This window comes from Saimiri boliviensis, chromosome 1 (genome assembly GCF_048565385.1).
Source record: "Saimiri boliviensis isolate mSaiBol1 chromosome 1, mSaiBol1.pri, whole genome shotgun sequence".
Lineage (NCBI taxonomy): Eukaryota > Metazoa > Chordata > Mammalia > Primates > Cebidae > Saimiri > Saimiri boliviensis.
In genome coordinates, this window is record NC_133449.1 from 120,117,046 (window position 1) to 120,133,941 (window position 16,896).

A 16,896-nucleotide genomic window follows, 5' to 3' on the forward strand; every position below is an offset into this window, starting at 1 on the left:
ATCTTGCACTTTATGATTTATTTCACAACAAACACATTTTTTTTCTACTGTACGTTGCTCATGTTTATGGGAAAATGTGTGATTTCTAAGCACTTGAAACCACAGACTGCTAAATACTACACCTCCAATGGGAAGCACTTTAAAGCAGTTTGGCTCTGGGTGCCACATAAAGGTGCCAGTGATCTCTGGGGGTTTTGGGCTGATGATCTGAGCATTCAGTTTATCTGGCCAGTTGCAGTTCAGTTTCCAGGGGCAAAATCAAGGATCAAAGTTGAGATGTCTGAGTCTTTTTGTTTTCTTCTCAATAGAGTTCCTTAATGCACTATTTGTGTAAGAAAACACCAGTGATTTTTCTTTTAAAAATGGGAAGAGTGAGGGACTAGTTAAACCCAATAAACAGGATTCTCACTTAAAAAATCTGATCAGGATATGCATGTGGAAAGCTAATCCACAATCCATCCAATCATTTAGTCACTGACAATAACACATGTTGAGGGCTTAGTTTGTTCCAGGAACTGAGCCGTCCGTGCTGTTTCTAGCAGAGCCTGAGAATCCTAAATTGGCTAGCAATCAAATTCTCAATTAGACCAGAGTATGTGGATCCTCTCAAAGGGAGAAACACTGGAGCAGAAATCAACAGACATGTTATCAGATAAAATGATTCCATGGGGGATAGCTTCTCCTTGTCTACTACAGTATTTTCCAGCTGGTCTATCATGCAATACAAGTATGTTAAAAAAAAAAACACACACACACACACACACACACACTTCAATGGTAGATAAGAGCCTTTTTTTTGTCCTTCCATATTCTGTTAACTTAACCTGATAAGCTTGTTTTACATTAGTAGGTTTTTATTTAATTAATACAGCATTCTTCAAAGTGTATGTCTTATACTGCTATTCCTACAAGATAGTCCAATTAAAATGTTGCTGTGGGATCCATTAATTGTGGGACACCCTACAAATTATATGCCCTTCTTGGAGTCATTATTTTCATACTAACGGCTCTGAGAGTTCCTGTAGTATGGAAATTATACTGTCTCATTCTTTCTAAGTTGATCATACAATAATTTTATGTCATCTGTGGTTATGTCTTTTCCCTTCTCCCTATCTAGAAAAGTCAACACTACTGAGCACTAAAAAAGACAGGTAGCTGGCAGCCTCAGTGGTCCTGATGCAAAGGCAGTTTACACAGGGTACCAGGAGAACAAGAGTCTATTATTTGCCAACCCATGTCTTCTGTTCAGCATGGATACCATTCAAAGAATCAAGGCAATGTGGACCTGAAGCTACATGATTTATAATCAGCAATGACCCAACCAGAGATGGCAGGAAAGGCAATGGGTACAAGAGAAGGTCTCTATCATATGAGATTTACAAATTCGTAAAACACAAGACAACATTTCTGGCTTTGTTCCATTTCTCTATTCTACCAACCTTCTTGACCAGTATCTCTTTGGGGCCCATCTACAATGCTAGCTAGCCTGGTGCCACGTTAGACTTCCAGCAGGGAGTCACCTTTCTTTGATTACACATATTTGTACACACACATACACACACACCCACACACACACACACACACCCTACATATACACAGACTTTTGATTCCTTATCATCTTTTAACCTGTTACTAACAGTGAAAATTTTGCTATAAAATGTGTTTTAGTAATAGGATTATCATCTACAAGCATTTATTACATACTTTTGTATAAAAGCCTTGAAAGGCACAAGTAAGTGCAAATGTGATTTCTTCCCTCATAGAATTAGTTAGGAAGAATTTCTTCCTCTTCAATTTTTACAAACAGTTGAGAAGAATTGGTAAAGTCTATACAGCACATTGAATATATCATCCCCTTTGCAGCGAAGCTGTCCAGTTCTGTTTTTATCTTTGTTGGGAAACTTTTTATTATTAATTCTATCTGGTTATTCATTGTTGGTATGTTATGGTTTTCTATTTATTCCCAGCTGTCTTGCTAGGTTATATGTGTCAAGAAAATTGTCAGTTTCCTCTAGGTTTTCTAATTTGTTTGAGTATAGTTGTTCATTAGAATATCTAATGATCCTTCATAGTACTGTGGTATCAGGTTCAATGTCTCCTTTTTTGTTTCTGATTATATTTATTTGAATCATCTTTTTTTCTTTGTACAGTGAATGATTTGTCAATTATGTTTATCTTTTCAAAAACAACTTTTTGTCTTCTTGCTCTTTTTTCGTCCTTGTTTTTTTAGTTCTGCTCTGATCTCTATTATTTATTTTCTTCTACTAATTTGGGGTTTGAATTGTTCTTGATTTTCCAGTTTCTCAAGGTACATTGTTATTTGAAATCTTTCTACTTTTGTTGTTTATTTGAATCTTTCTACTTTTCTGACATAGACATTTGTTGCTATTAACTTTTCTTTTATTACTGCTTTTGTATCCCATGAGTTTTGGTGTATTGTGTTTCCATTTTCATGTATTTCAAGTAATTTCTAAAAATTCGTCTTAATTTCTTCATTGACACAATTGTTTAGAAGTATGCTATTCAATTTCTATGTATTTGTACAGCTTCCAGAGTTTCTCTTATTATTGACTTCTAGTTTTTTTTTTTTTTCCATTGTGGTCTGAGAAGATACTTGATATGATTTTAATTTTTAAATATTTTTTGAGGTTTGTTTTGTGACTTACCATATGATCTATTCTGGAGAATACTCCATGTGTTGAGGAAAATAATGTATGTTCTATAGCTTTGGATAAAATGTTCTATAAATGTTAGGTTCATTTGGTCTATAGCACAGTTTAAATTTGATATTTCTTTGTTGATTTCTGTTTGGATGATCTTTCCAATGCTGAAAGTGATATGTTAAAGTTCTCAACTATTATTGTATTGAAATTAATCTTTCTGTTTAGCTTTAACAATGTTTGCTTTATATATCTAGGTGCTTCAGGGTTGAGTGCACATATATGTTTAATTGTTATGTTCTCTTGCTGAATTGAACTCTTTATTATTATATAATGGCCTTATTTGCCTCTTTATATGTTTTTGTCTTAAAGTCTATTTTGTCAGGTAAAAATATAGGTATTCCTTCACGCTCTTTGTTTTCTGTTTCATGAAGTACCTTTTTCTATCTCTTCACTTTTCAGTCTGTATATGTCTTTAAGGTGAACTGAGTTTTTTTCTATGTAGTATATATTTGGATCTTTTCTTTGTAAAATTGACTAAACCAATCTGTATTTTTTTTTAATTGGAGAATTTAAACTGCTTAAATTCAAAGTTATTTTTGATAGGTGAAGACTTACTCCTATCATCTTGTTGATTTCTGATTGTTTCATATGTCCTTTGTTCTTTTCTTCCTCTCTTACTGTTTATCTTTGTGATTTGGATTTCTGTAGTCATAACATTTGATTTCTCTTTGGTTTTTGTATGTCTGCTCTGCCAGTGAGCTTTATACATTCATGTATTTTTATGATGTTAGATATTGTTTTTTTACTTCCAGGGCTAGGATTCTTTGAAGCACTTCTTGTAGGACTGGTCTAGGATTGACAAATCCTTTAGGTTTTGCTTATCTGGGAAATATTTTCTTTCTCCTTCACTTCTGAAGGAGAGTTTTGCTGGGTATAGTACTCTTGGCTGAACTTTTTTTTTCTTTCAGCACTTTGAATATATCATTTCATTCTCTCCTGGCCTGTAAGGTTTCTACTGAGAAATCTGCTATTAGTCTGATGAAACCTTTCTTATATATAAATTTTCTCTTGCTGTTTTTGGATTTTTTTTTCTTTTTTTGGACAGTGTGATTATGTGTCTCAGAGAGGACATTTTTGGGTTGTATATATTTGGAATTGTTGACCTTCCTGAATGTAAATGTCTATATCTCTTCAAAGACAATGGGAAGTTTTCAGCTATCATTTTATTAAATAAATTTTCTGGGCCTTTCCAGTCTTTTCTCCTTCTGAAATTCTTAACATTTCAACATGTGTTTGCTTGATGGTGGCCCATACGTTACGTAGGCTTTCTTCATTTTTTTTTATTCTTTCTTTTTCTTTCCTCTTTTTTTGTCTGACTAGGTTATTTCAAAGACCATCTTTAAATTTAGAAATTCTTTCTTCTGCTTGATCTAGACTATTGTTTAAGCTCTTGATTTTAATATTTATTTTATCGATTGAATACTTTGTCAACATTTCTGTTTGATTCTTATTTATATCTACCTCTGTTGAATTTCTCATTCAGATTATGAATTTTTTTCTTATTTCTTTTTATTGTCTAATATGTTCTCTTGTATCCCACTGACTGTCTTTAATATCATCATTTTTAATTTCTTTTTCAGGCATTTAATAGATTTTTGTCTTCTTTAGAGTCTTTTACTGGAGAGTTTTTGTGTTTCATTGCTTTTTCATATTTCTTTTGGTCTTGCATTGATATCTACATATTTGGTATAAAGGTTATTTCTTCCTATTTTATGGAGTAGCTTTTGTTGCGAAAGGCATTTTACTATAGATCTATCATGGTATCTGTTGGGTAGGGTACTTTTGGCTTTGGTTTTGGGTGAGCACTGTAGTGTAGTCTCCATATAATTTCTTTGGCTGTGATCAATGTAGGCGATGTTTATCAGTTTCTCAGTAGCTTAGGCTGTGGTCATTTGTGAAGGCTATGGTGAGGCTCTTATGGGGATTGGGGCCCCAGGTGGGCTGGCTCTCTGACCCCTAGTTGGTACATGAGGGCACCAGCTGTGGTGGTAGTCTGCCCTGGGTGGGCTGTTTCTCCAACCCTTGGGTAGTATGCACCAGACTCAGTTGTGGTGGCAGCAGCCCTGCAAGAGCCAATTCTGAGGCCCCCAGGAGGCACACACAGGCTATGGTGGCCATAGTGGTTGAAGAAAGCCAGGTTTTGGGTTTTGGGCAGCACATCTGGGTGCATGGTGTCCCCACATTGGAGGAATGAGGGTGGCTGTCAGTGACAACATCACTGGTAGACTAATTACAGGCATCAGGGATATGCCCACTTGGAGTCTTTTTTATTCTGGGGGCAGCCTCTTTAATGTGCAGATCCACCTGTTCCCTGGGGTGCTGTGTGGGCTCAACTGTCAGAGATGTAGCTGCTTCATTAGGTTCAGCTGGTGTCACTTGGGGAGATGTTGATGAGGCACCAGTGATTTGGAGATGCCAGGATTATTGGGCCCCAGGGCAGGATGTAGTCTGGTGTTGGCTCTTCTCTGAAAATGGTGTCATGCTGCAGCAGCCTGGACCTCAGGGAGTAAGTGGAATCCAGTGTGAACTTTCTCTAAGGGACAAAGTAGTCGTGTGGTTACCAGGCAGCTTCCTGTACTAGAGGCCTCAGAGTCTCAGGGCCTGTTGAGGCTGAGGGACTTTATTGTAGCTAGGATTGCAGAGGTCTATAATAGGAATATGAACTTTGGGGATATCTCACCTTTTCTTTGCAATGAGGAATCCTTCCTGTCTCTGAGTCAAATCTGGCTTGCTTCTTCACCTCTCTTTCTACGCTGTTATTTCAAGTTTCTGTATATCTAGGTCTCAGTCACTTCTCTGCTGAACTTCAGTCTTCTCAAGGAAAGGATTAATAATGAGTAATGACGGAGCTGAGAATTCCTGGGGAATCGTTATCTTGATTATGTCTTTTCCCCTCTCCCCTCTTTAGAAGGTCCTGGGAGGGTACCTAGATCCACAGTGCAAAGGACATTGGCAACAAATCTCTTAATTTAACAGGCATACAGAGATGTATTCCCTTTTCTAGGTCATCACATTCTAGTGTGGGAGAGAACAAAGCAAATGATAAAGGCTATAACAAAGAGAGGTACTGGTTATTATGAGAACACAAAGGAGGGTATTCAGCTTTAGCTGGGAGTTGGGAAGATCAAAGGAAGGGGTCAGACTTGAATGATAAAAAGAGCTCTATTGACCTTGTTTGCAAAGCACAGGGAAATTCTGTGCAAAGGTATAGAGGAAGGAGAGTTGCTGCAGTACTAGATGACCCAAACTTGAGCTTAGGATGCATTGTGGGAGGTTAGCACTGGAAGGCAGGCAGGAGCTGGATGCCAAAGCCCTTTGTATGACATGTTAAGGAGATGGATATTTATTTGTCTGGGGGTCAGAAGATCTAGGTTCCACTTCGTGTGCCAGGCACTGGTTATGTAATTCCTGTCATCACTTTCTTTGGGCCTTGGTTTTCTCATTTATAACCAGAGAGGATTAACCCCTTTGAGATGTCTTCAAGTTTTAAGCTGTCTATGATCTTCGTGTAAGAATTTTTAATGAATTGTGATTCTTTTTTGCCTTGCTCCTGTTCCTGGTCTGCTTTTGTCAGACTGACCAGGTCAGTTCTCACTGTATTCACAAACAGAAGTTTCCTACCTCATCCTGTTAGGAAAAGTCTTCTTTTAAGTCTTTGGCGTTTGTGTTAGAGTGAAACAAAGAGCTCTTGCAATGTCAGACTGGAGTAATTATTATTCAACCTTTTCCCTCATCCGTGCTGTGTGGGCTTTTTCATATTCATATGACTTTTCTGTTTTCATTGGACCAAATACAATGAATTTAATGCACTTTTTATTAAATTCTATTTCTTACAACTAGAAAGTTTTTCTTCTTTCCATGTTGTGAGTTTGTACATGTTACTAAATGTTCAAGCTCTTAAAATACATTTAGTGGCCTTTTTTCCTTTTATTTTGTTATGCCTTAACTTGGTATAAATGTTTTTGAGAAATCAAAAAATCGATAAACTAGAAAAATATAATTAATACCTGGGCTTTCACCATCCAGAATTAAATGCTATTTTTATTTTATATTTGCTTCTGATTGAATTTAAACATTTTAATAAAATCATTTCAGATGAATATAGAATTTTATTTTATTATTATCAAAGCCTGTTCCCTAAACCCCCTACCATGTACTTTATCTTCAAATGTAAAATACATCCATTTAACAAATCTATCCAAATTACAGACACAAACAATAAATAGACTCACAAATTAGATTCCTATTTTTGGAGGGTTTAAAGTTTTTATAATGTATACCAAGAAATGCAATTGAAAATTAAACTTCTATAGGAAAAATTAGATAAACAATGATTAAGGAAATGAACAAAGGTCAACGAAGGAAAAAAGAACAGTGGGGAAATGGTCAAGTGGCCATTGTATTGTTCTGGTGGACGTGGCTCCTGGCCGTGGATTACTTTTAATTGACTTTCCTATTCTAAAGTCAATTTTGCCTTGTATCTGTCAACACCGGCTATAGAGACATTTGTCTTTTCTTTATCTTCAGTTCAGTGCCCAAATAGTCTTCCCATTAGAGGGACACTGCTCAATGGGTGAGATACAGCTTTGCTTTCTTATGAAAACGAAGATAAAAGAGTTTCTTTGTTTCCATCCTCTGAGAACTAGGGAAGGATGGATTCAAATGAACTTGTTCATAGTTTGAATCTTGAAACAGCAAGGCAGACTCAGGGACAGTTGATAAATTATTCATGAGTTGGTTTGCAAGAATAATAAAGTTTCCTGATTTCTCCAATTTATTTTCAACACTGTATGTTTGCTGTAAGTACTTTTATAAATACTACCTCTCTTAATCCTCAGAACTTTATGCATTAAGTACTCATATGTTATCCACTTTACATATGAGAAAGCTGGTGAGATTTTAAGCAATTTGTTCAAGTTAACTAGAAAATCTTCTTCCCAAATGAAGTCCCAGGCATCTTGGCTTATTACTCGTGGCTTGCACCCTGGGCTTCCCCATCAAAAGTCCAGAACAATCATACAGACCAAACTGTTTCTATTGTGTAAACTAAGTCATGCCTCCTTACCGTCATGCCTGCTTTGTTCCGGCCCAAAGTTATTGCTGAGCCCTCTAGTCTCCCAATGAAAAATTAAATGGATTAAAAAGAAATTAACAAATTTCTTGTTTTCCTTAAATTAGCTCAAGTTCGATTCTATTACTTGCGATCAGAAATTCTGGTTGGTGGCCGGGCGCGGTGGCTCAAGCTTGTAATCTCAGTACTTTGGGAGGCCGAGGTGGGCGGATCACGAGGTCGAGAGATCTAGACCATCCTGGTCAACACGGTGAAACCCCGTCTCTACTAAAAATACAAAAAATTAGCTGGGCATGGTGGTGCGTGCCTGTAATCCCAGCTACTCAGGAGGCTGAGGCAGGAGAATTGCCTGAACCCAGGAGGCGGAGGTTGCGGTGAGCCGAGATCTCACCATTGCACTCCAGCCTGGGTAACAAGAGCAAAACTCCGTCTCAAAAAAAAAAAAAAAAAAAAAAAAAAAAAAAAAAAAAAAAAAAAATTCTGGTTGGTACATAGCTTCTGCTTCCAGCTTCTCAATGATATAATTAATCCTTATTCATTTCCAATAAACTGCTTAAAATATCATACTAAGTACTAAACTTGATATTACAGGTTAGATTTTCATTCTTTTCAAGTTATCACTTCTAGATATCCTCTTTCTGAGTTCAGGCTTAATTTTTAAAAGGAAGTCAATATTATTTCCCTCTTATGTTGACAAACAACTTAATTAGTTTATGTGGCTGGGCAAATAATGCTCTGTTAAGATATTTAGGATTTAATCTCTGGAACTCATGAATGTTAATTTATATGGCAAAATAGGCTTCACAAACATGATTAAGTCATGAATCTTGAGCTGGGAAGATCTATTCTGGATTACTTAGGTGGTCCCGAAATGTAGCTAAACTGTCTACATAAAAAAGAGGCAGAAGGAAATTTGACTTCAGAAGAAAAACCAAGCAATGTGATGACAGAAACAAGGATTAGAATGATATACTGTGAAGACAGAGGAAAGAACCACAGACTAAGGAATATAGGAGGTCACTAGAAGCTAAAAAAGGCAAGGACTTGGATTCTCCCCTCAGACCTCCAGGAAGAACCAGCCTTGTTAATACTTTGGTTTTATTCCTGTCTAATACACGACCTCCAGAAATCTTGTTTGGGTTTTTTGAAGCCACTAAGCTTGTAGTAATTTGTTAAAGTGGCAACAGAAAGCTAATTGTTGATGGAATGAGATCATCGTTTTGTAGACTTATGCCTAGTATAGAAAACTGAGCATATTTCGACTCTATTATGTTTTTAGCCTAGGAAGGATTGATGACAACTCACACACATGCTTTGTAAGATGTTCAGACGGTTACTGGGAAAATTGTGTCATGATTTCTGTTGTAAAGAAGGAACAGCACTTTTACGGTCAATTTTTTTTTTAATTTTTTTTTTTTTTTAGGAGAATGATATGAAAGCACCTACTGGCATAAGCTTGATTAATTGTCAAAATTCACACCTCAAATTGTCTTATTTTTTTTTTTCATGAAGTATCATTACCAGTGTTCCTGCCACCAGTTTTTCTAGTGTTGAGAGTCACTCAATATCGATGGCAGCGGCAGCAGGAAGTAAGTTTGGCTGGAGTGCCAATGTAATGTGACCTACATCTAAAGAAAAATCTCAAGGAAAACGTCTGCTCAACATAAAGCTCCTTTTTTTGTTCTAAGTGCTATTTGTCCTTTAGGGAAGGGAAGAGTCAATTAATCACTGAGGCTGAGTCCTTTGAAAGATTACAAGGCTTGTAGAGTATGTTGCTGTGAAAGTGATGCCCCTTGAAGATACTATACACTAGATAAGGTTTTATAAATTTAAATTTTAAAAGTCATACATATTTTAAACGACATGGGGCTTTTCGCTGGGAGGGAAAATAATGAACCCTGTGATTCTTGTCGTAAGTGTGTGTGTGTCTGTGTGCATGTGTACATGTTTTGGGGATGGGGGAGTGGGTGGAGTGAATGAATACCTGTTAGAATTTCTTTGAATTATGTCTCAATACATTGCCATTGTTAATAAAATTATGGTTGGTGCAGAAAGCAGAATACCTTTGGAATAGATAGCTTCTAAACGGATATTACAGAGATTTCCAATATCAACTTGTTTCTATTTCACTGTGTGTAGATAATAAGAGGCAGACATGTCTAAAGGTCATTCCTTATGCTGTAGTTATACGTCTTACAGTGCCTGACTGATGTTTTTAAAAGAGTGGCTGAATACTTTTAGCATCCAGGATGGATATTCTCTCACATGCTGACAAACACACATCTATCTAGATAATGGAACTGATTCTTTCTTTTTTTAAAATGTGTGTTTGTTCACATAAATACAACACATAGAGCATTCAGCTGTGACTCATGAATAAATCTTGAAGATGCATGAGAAGGCACAGCATTCAAATTTGATTTTAGATTAAGGGCAGAAAGAGAGAGAAGGAGAGAGAGAGAGAGAGAGAGAGAGAGAGAGAGAGAGAGATCATATCATCCATGGGAAAGAATGCTATTTTATTAAACTCCTTTGGTCTTACTGGGGAGGTAAGGTTATACATCATGATAGAAAAGTGTCAAGTCTTAACTTGACAAACATTTTGTGTTTGTTCATAGATGCCAAACATTTTGTGTTTGTTGTTCTTAATGATTCTGTTGTTACTGTCACAGCATCGTGATCTCTGGCATTTAGCTAAAAGGAAGGCCATTTTGCTAGGTCAGTTTTATGAATCACCTACCATCGAGCACCTAAGATCTGCTTAAGTTTGCATCTGGTGGATTAAAGAAAAATGTCAGCTTCCTTCCACAAGTTACTGGGGAGTTAGAAGAATAGAGTGAAAAAAGTATAATTCTCAATTAATGTCAGCAAAATGTAGCACACCTACTTGTCACTTCCTTGTTTAGTATTCATGGTAGACATCACTAATTGCTCAGATCTGTCATTTCATAGAATCTTGGATGTGACTTCTCGTCTTAGCGTCAGACACTAGGAAACCACTAGCAATGAATTGAAGATGGCATTCTCAGTAAAACTTACATGCTCTCTTGTCCTCAGATAAACGGGTAACTCAACCTTACTTGGTGAGCATATTTATTTACTTCCAAAATACCTACCCTCGAAGGACTTAGTGAAATAATGCAGATGCAAGTCCTGTGGTGCTGATGGCACCAGACAACAGTAACCAGTGTTCCTCTCCAAGTGGGTGGGTGAGATTTGGCACGTGAGACAACCTGTGAATAATATTGTGATCAGTAACAGCTTCTAGTAGCTCAGAAGTTAGCTTCAAAACCAAAATCCCACCAAAAATGTGCAATATCCTCTCTAGTTGTTAGTTTACCCATGAATTAATTTATTAATTTGATAATTCAATAAAGAACACACCTACTGTAGATCAATGTCTGTACTTCTGGAGAAGGATTCAAGCCAATAGGAAGAGAACTGCTCATGATACATGCTATTTTATATCTTGGAAATGTTTGCAGCTCTGGATCAATTAGCATTTAATTTCAGTAAATAAAGAAAAGGCTCTCCCTGCCAAGCCAGTTTGTTACAGTCCTAAACTCAACTGCCTAACAATCTTCCTAGAAAACAAAAAAGTAGGAAACACCATCTTGCACCTGTTTGGTGCTCAGATGAGGTATGCGTGACTTTTCAACACAGAAAAATCAACATCTTTTTGGTAAGCCATTGTAGCTTTTATGGGGGATAAGACTTGTCATTGAAATGTCTCTCCGTAGCAACTGCTTGGCACCTGGTAATTAGGCAGGTCTCCTGAAAATGACCACTTTGGAAATGACATGTGCAGAAAAATAGTGTATACAGAGCATCATAAGTATGTTCTGGTTTAGATGCTAAGTGCTTATGCAGTCTTGACTACAGACTCAAAATGGCATTGAAACTTTTTCTGCAAAGGTGCGTATGCTCACATAGTTAGCCCTCATGTCACAAGCATGGAAGTCACTTTTAAAATGACTCTGTGAATCCAGGCACAGAGGTGCATGCCTGTAGCCCCAGCTACTTGGGAGACTGAGGCAGGAAGATTGCTGAAGACCAGGAGTTCCAGGCTGTAGTGAGCTATGATCATGCCTAGCAATAGCCGCTATACTCAATCCTGGGCAACATAGAATCCATTTCTTCAAAAAAATAAAAAGGATTCTGTGAAATAAAAATTTCATTTGATTTTTTTCTAGTGGAGTTGGAGATGAGGAACAGGAGATATAGATAGGAAGACAAAAGAAAATTGTATCCATTTAAAATGACAAAAACTAATGTTTTTTCTATGTATACTCTATCAAATAGAGATAATAAGACTTGTTTCGTCTTACAGAGTTGTTTTGAAGTAAACATTGGGGAGGAGACTTGAAGTTCATTGAAGGGTAATGTTTTTTTTTTTTTTGTTTGTTTGTTTGTTTGTTTTTTTTTTTTAAGATGAGGATGCAAGTGAGCTATACATTTTCCCACTGTACTTCAGCCTCCAGCCCAGGCTGGAGATGAGGATGCAAGTAAGCTATACTTGTTCCATGCACTCCACACGGTGGAACAATTATAGCTCACCTGCATCCTCAGTCCTCCTACCTGCAAGTAACTGGGAATACAGGTGTGTGTCACCATGCCCGGGTAATTTATTTTAATGTTTTGTAGAGACGGGATCTCCCTTTGCTGCCCAGGCTGGTCTCAAACTTCTGGCTTCAAGTGATCCTCCCACCTTGACTTCCCAAATGGTTGGGATTGCAGGCAGGAGCTACTGTGCCCCGCCAGAGTATGTTCTGATATTCCCTTCAGTTCTAACTTAAAATAACATAGGTAATGTGTTTGTAGTAGCAGAAAGTGGAATGGACTTCAAGTTAACAGGAACAATGTTTCTCAAACTTTTTCTCAGTATTCCACTCAACAAAAGTACCACATGGAGTTAAAGGGTTTAAATAGACCTCCATGAATGAATGAAGCAACAAGTCCAGGGGCCCTGCTCCCCTCAAGTCAGCCAGGTCTCCTTGAGGAATCAGCTTCTTGGTATGCCTGTCACCAGAGGTGGCTTGACTGAGGTGCCCATGAAGTTCATACTGGAGGTGCCCTAACTCTCATGAGTTCCCTCTAAGGTCCTGCATTTAATTTTGCATCTATAGTTTTTGATTCATTTTCTTTTAAAAGAGTCCCCAGATTGCAAAAGCTTCCAATGCCACATTACTGGTTTCCACCTCTATTTAAAACTCATGTGTGGTACACTTGCTGGGAAGTTCTCACCTGTGGTGTGTGTTCATGCTGGGCCCTATACTAGCAACTCATTCAATAGCCACTAGGGGCATCTGGAGTATAAGGTGGTTGAACTCTACATATGAAAATTTAGCCCTTGGCTGTCTAAAATAAATAAATAAATACCTTAATTCATTAACATGTGTGTGCTGCACTGAGCACTAACAATATCTACGCAGCCTTCTAAAACACTAAAATCATACCCTTTGGGGCAAGGGTTTGAGAAACAGAATAGGCATTAGTTTTCAATCTCTTCTTACAAATGTTCTTACTGCATTCTACCAAGAGTTAGAGCAATAAACCCTGTATTTTAACTCCTCCTTACAGAGATGATGGCAATTAAATGCAGGCTTCCAATCTATGATGCCTCTGTTAGATCTTCCAAGCCTAGAAGTGTCTCAAATATGATACGAATCTGGACCTATCACAGGCCTCATTTCCAGATGCCGGTTGATATGATATGATAAGGGACTCGGGTCTTCTTTCTTTCTATTCAGTTATTCCAAAAGCAATTTTACTTTACATATAAAATACAAAGTAGGCAGTATTTGTCTTTGGGGTTGTTCTACTTTTCTTCTCAAGGCTCCCTTACCTCTCTAACATCTACTTTGTTCAATTTGTTTTCAATGAGTCATGGAATCCCAGAGTTAGAGGGAAACTTAGAATTCTTAGAGCTCAACACTTGGCTGATTCTCCAGTGATATCTACAGCATCCTCGCATGCATCACCAGGCCCGACTAATTTTTGTATTTTTAGTAGAGATGGGGTTTCACCATGTTGGCCAGGCTGGTCACAAACTCCTGACCTCAGGTAACCCCCCACCTTGACCTCCCAAAGTGCTGGGATTACAGGTGTGAGCTACTGTGCCTGGACATCAAGTCACTTTTAATAGTTGCACAGCATTTCATTGGAAAGATGTCCCAACACATATTTTACCAGGCTTCTACTAGTAAGCAGCTGTTTTTAGTATCTTTCTTTCTTCTTCTTTTTTTTTTTTGAGACAGAGTCTCAATCTGTTACACAGGCTGAAGTGTAGTGGTGCATTCTCGGCTCACGGCAATCTCTCTGCCACCTGGGTTCAAGCAATTTTCCCGCCTTAGCCTCCCGAGTAGCTGGGATTACAGGCGATAAGTGGGAGCCATTAGCTACCTAAATAGACCCAGGGATGGAGAGTCCACTGCCTCCACCCATTTGACTTTGCTCTAATTGGAGGACTGTTCTTCCTTACATTTGACTGGAACCATTTTCCTTACCCATGAGTTTGAGCATCCTACCTCTCTGTTCAGTGATTTCATGATTATTCTCTTTGTACTTTGGCAGGATTTCTACAAAGATGCCAACTGATGATTTAAGCTCTTATTTCTACAAGGCCTATTCTCCATGAACAAGAAACTTTAGAAAAAAATGTAAAAATATACAATCCCCATAAGAACCCCAAAGAATTATTAATACCAATGAAGTTCCAAGCACAAACTAGAAAGAGGAGCCTGTCTCTTGCCTATTAATTGCTACCTCATGCCTTTTTTTGTCTCAGTAACATGGCGGACAGCCTCTGGATCAATTCAGGATCAAATCCTGAACTAGAATTGACAAACTTTACTATGAGTGGGACCTGAACAAGACACGACTTCTCTAGAAGTCTCCTATTTTCTCATCTGCAAAATAAAGGGGTTCATCTCAGTTTCAAAATGTTCTCCAGCAGCCAAGTACCATGGTTTGGGTGCCTTAATTATTACCTTACAGAGTACTTACTGAGATTTCCAGGTTCCAGAATTCAAGCCATCACCAGCTCAATACATGTAGAACACTGATTTTTTATACTTAAGTAAATTTAACCTTCAAAAACCATTTGCTATAATACAGTAAGTTGGAAAGTTTAAAATCACATCACTGGGTAGATAGTAATTTTTATTTCTACTAAGTACTTATTAAGACATTTCAGTCTCTGTTGATATTCGGTTATTGCATATCATAAGAGAATTGTCAGAGAGTTATGTGTGAATGGAATCATATAAATTACAATAGTTTGCCTCTAAACAGTCTATTACTATATTCGGATAGAACTTAGAGGTCTTTCTTTGTGCATCAACTGTGTTAATGCAGTAAAGATTAAAAACTATGCACGTGTGGTCAGCGCCAATATTTGTAATTAATTTTGATTTACAGTACACTAAATAATACATCAGGTTAAAATTTTAGCAGTTTGTGTGAATAGTCATTAACGTGTTCCTTTTCTATTGCCTTATTCAGTATTATAAGTATACTAAATGAGTTTTGATGTTCTAAAAAGCAGATTAAAGGCATGTGCAGCCCAGATAAAGCCTAGTGAATGTGATTATTTAGCAGCAATGCAGATTGTTCTTACAGCCTTCTCTCTCAGTCCATTGTGATACTCTGTATTTCGGGAGATGAAAAGAATGCTGGAAACAATTAATTTCTGTGAATAGAATTAATCCATTAGGACAGAGACAGACCTTGGGATCCATGAATTATGGTGGAAAAGGAGAATGGTGAAGGTACATCTTGGGTCACATACTTTTCAAAGTGATGGAAAGAAAGGATGATGTGTAACTTCATATGTGAGTGGACAGAGCCAAATATGAGATAATATTTTCAATGACATATCAATATATAAAGTGACACTATGTGACATTATAGAGATTTTACTCCATTTCTAGAATATAAACATTCTATCACCAATAACTGATTATGGCATGTCTATAAATAGTGATTTGGTCCTTGGTGTGTGGAAAGGTGCAAGTTATATATACATCACGATAGCTAGCCAGGTGCTGGATACATTTTAGGTGCAATTAATTGTTGTATGAATTGAGTGAATAAGCATGAAGTAATTATGTGGTATTCTAAATCTATTATTTTAGATCAAACTAGAATCACAGGTCTTCACTCTGTTGCCCTACTTTCCATTACTTTGTCTTAATTCATGCTTATTCTTTCACAAACATGGAATTTTTGTTTTCTGCTTAACTAAGATACAGCCATTTATTGTCGTTTTTTCATTCATTTTCATTCATCTCAGAGGCTTCCTTCTGTTCTAGATGTGTTGGTTGGTTCATGGGTAATACCACTCTTTCCCCTAATTCTCTTGAAGCCCTTGGCATGTCTAATGATATGGCACATAGCTGACCATAGTCAGTATTTTCAGTACTGAGTTTAGCAATATGAAACAAAACTTGTTTGTTAAGGATAGTGAACAGGATATAATGGAAATAAAATTTCTAGTTCTTACAAAGATGCTATGACAAAAATATATAACAGCTAGCACAAATTTTGAAGAAAATCATTTGGTATATATAGGACTATCACCAAAGAAAGCTGCTCAAATGTCAATCAAGGCTGTCCAAGAGGCTGAAGCATGTTCCTTAATATGGGAACATGGCTCCACGCTGCCACATTTTCACTCCAGCAGAATGGGCTCACTGGACTTCACTGTGGAACCCGCAGGAGTAGTGTTGTGAAATATCACCAAATGGGACCTACAAATGGGCCAAGGAAAATCTAGGTAGAATTTAAAAAGGGAAAACAGAAAGAAGAATGCTTGGTTTCATAAGGACTATGAAAGTTTCAGTGAGTGTGTGAAAATATCTAGGCTACCATCTTCTTCATGAGCCCATGAGTTGTTTCACGTTGCTTGGCCCTCTCCCTCTCTCCCTCTCTGCATCTTTGTGAGAGATGCTTCTGAGAATGCAAAGTAGGGGTGCTTGTGAGCTGAACAGAGACTGTAGATGGAGACAAACTGCTCTTCTATTCCTTGGAGTCACCAATGAGAAGGCAGACCCTTGAAAGGGGGGTGTCGGGAGGATGTTGTCAGGCCGGGCGCGGTGGCTC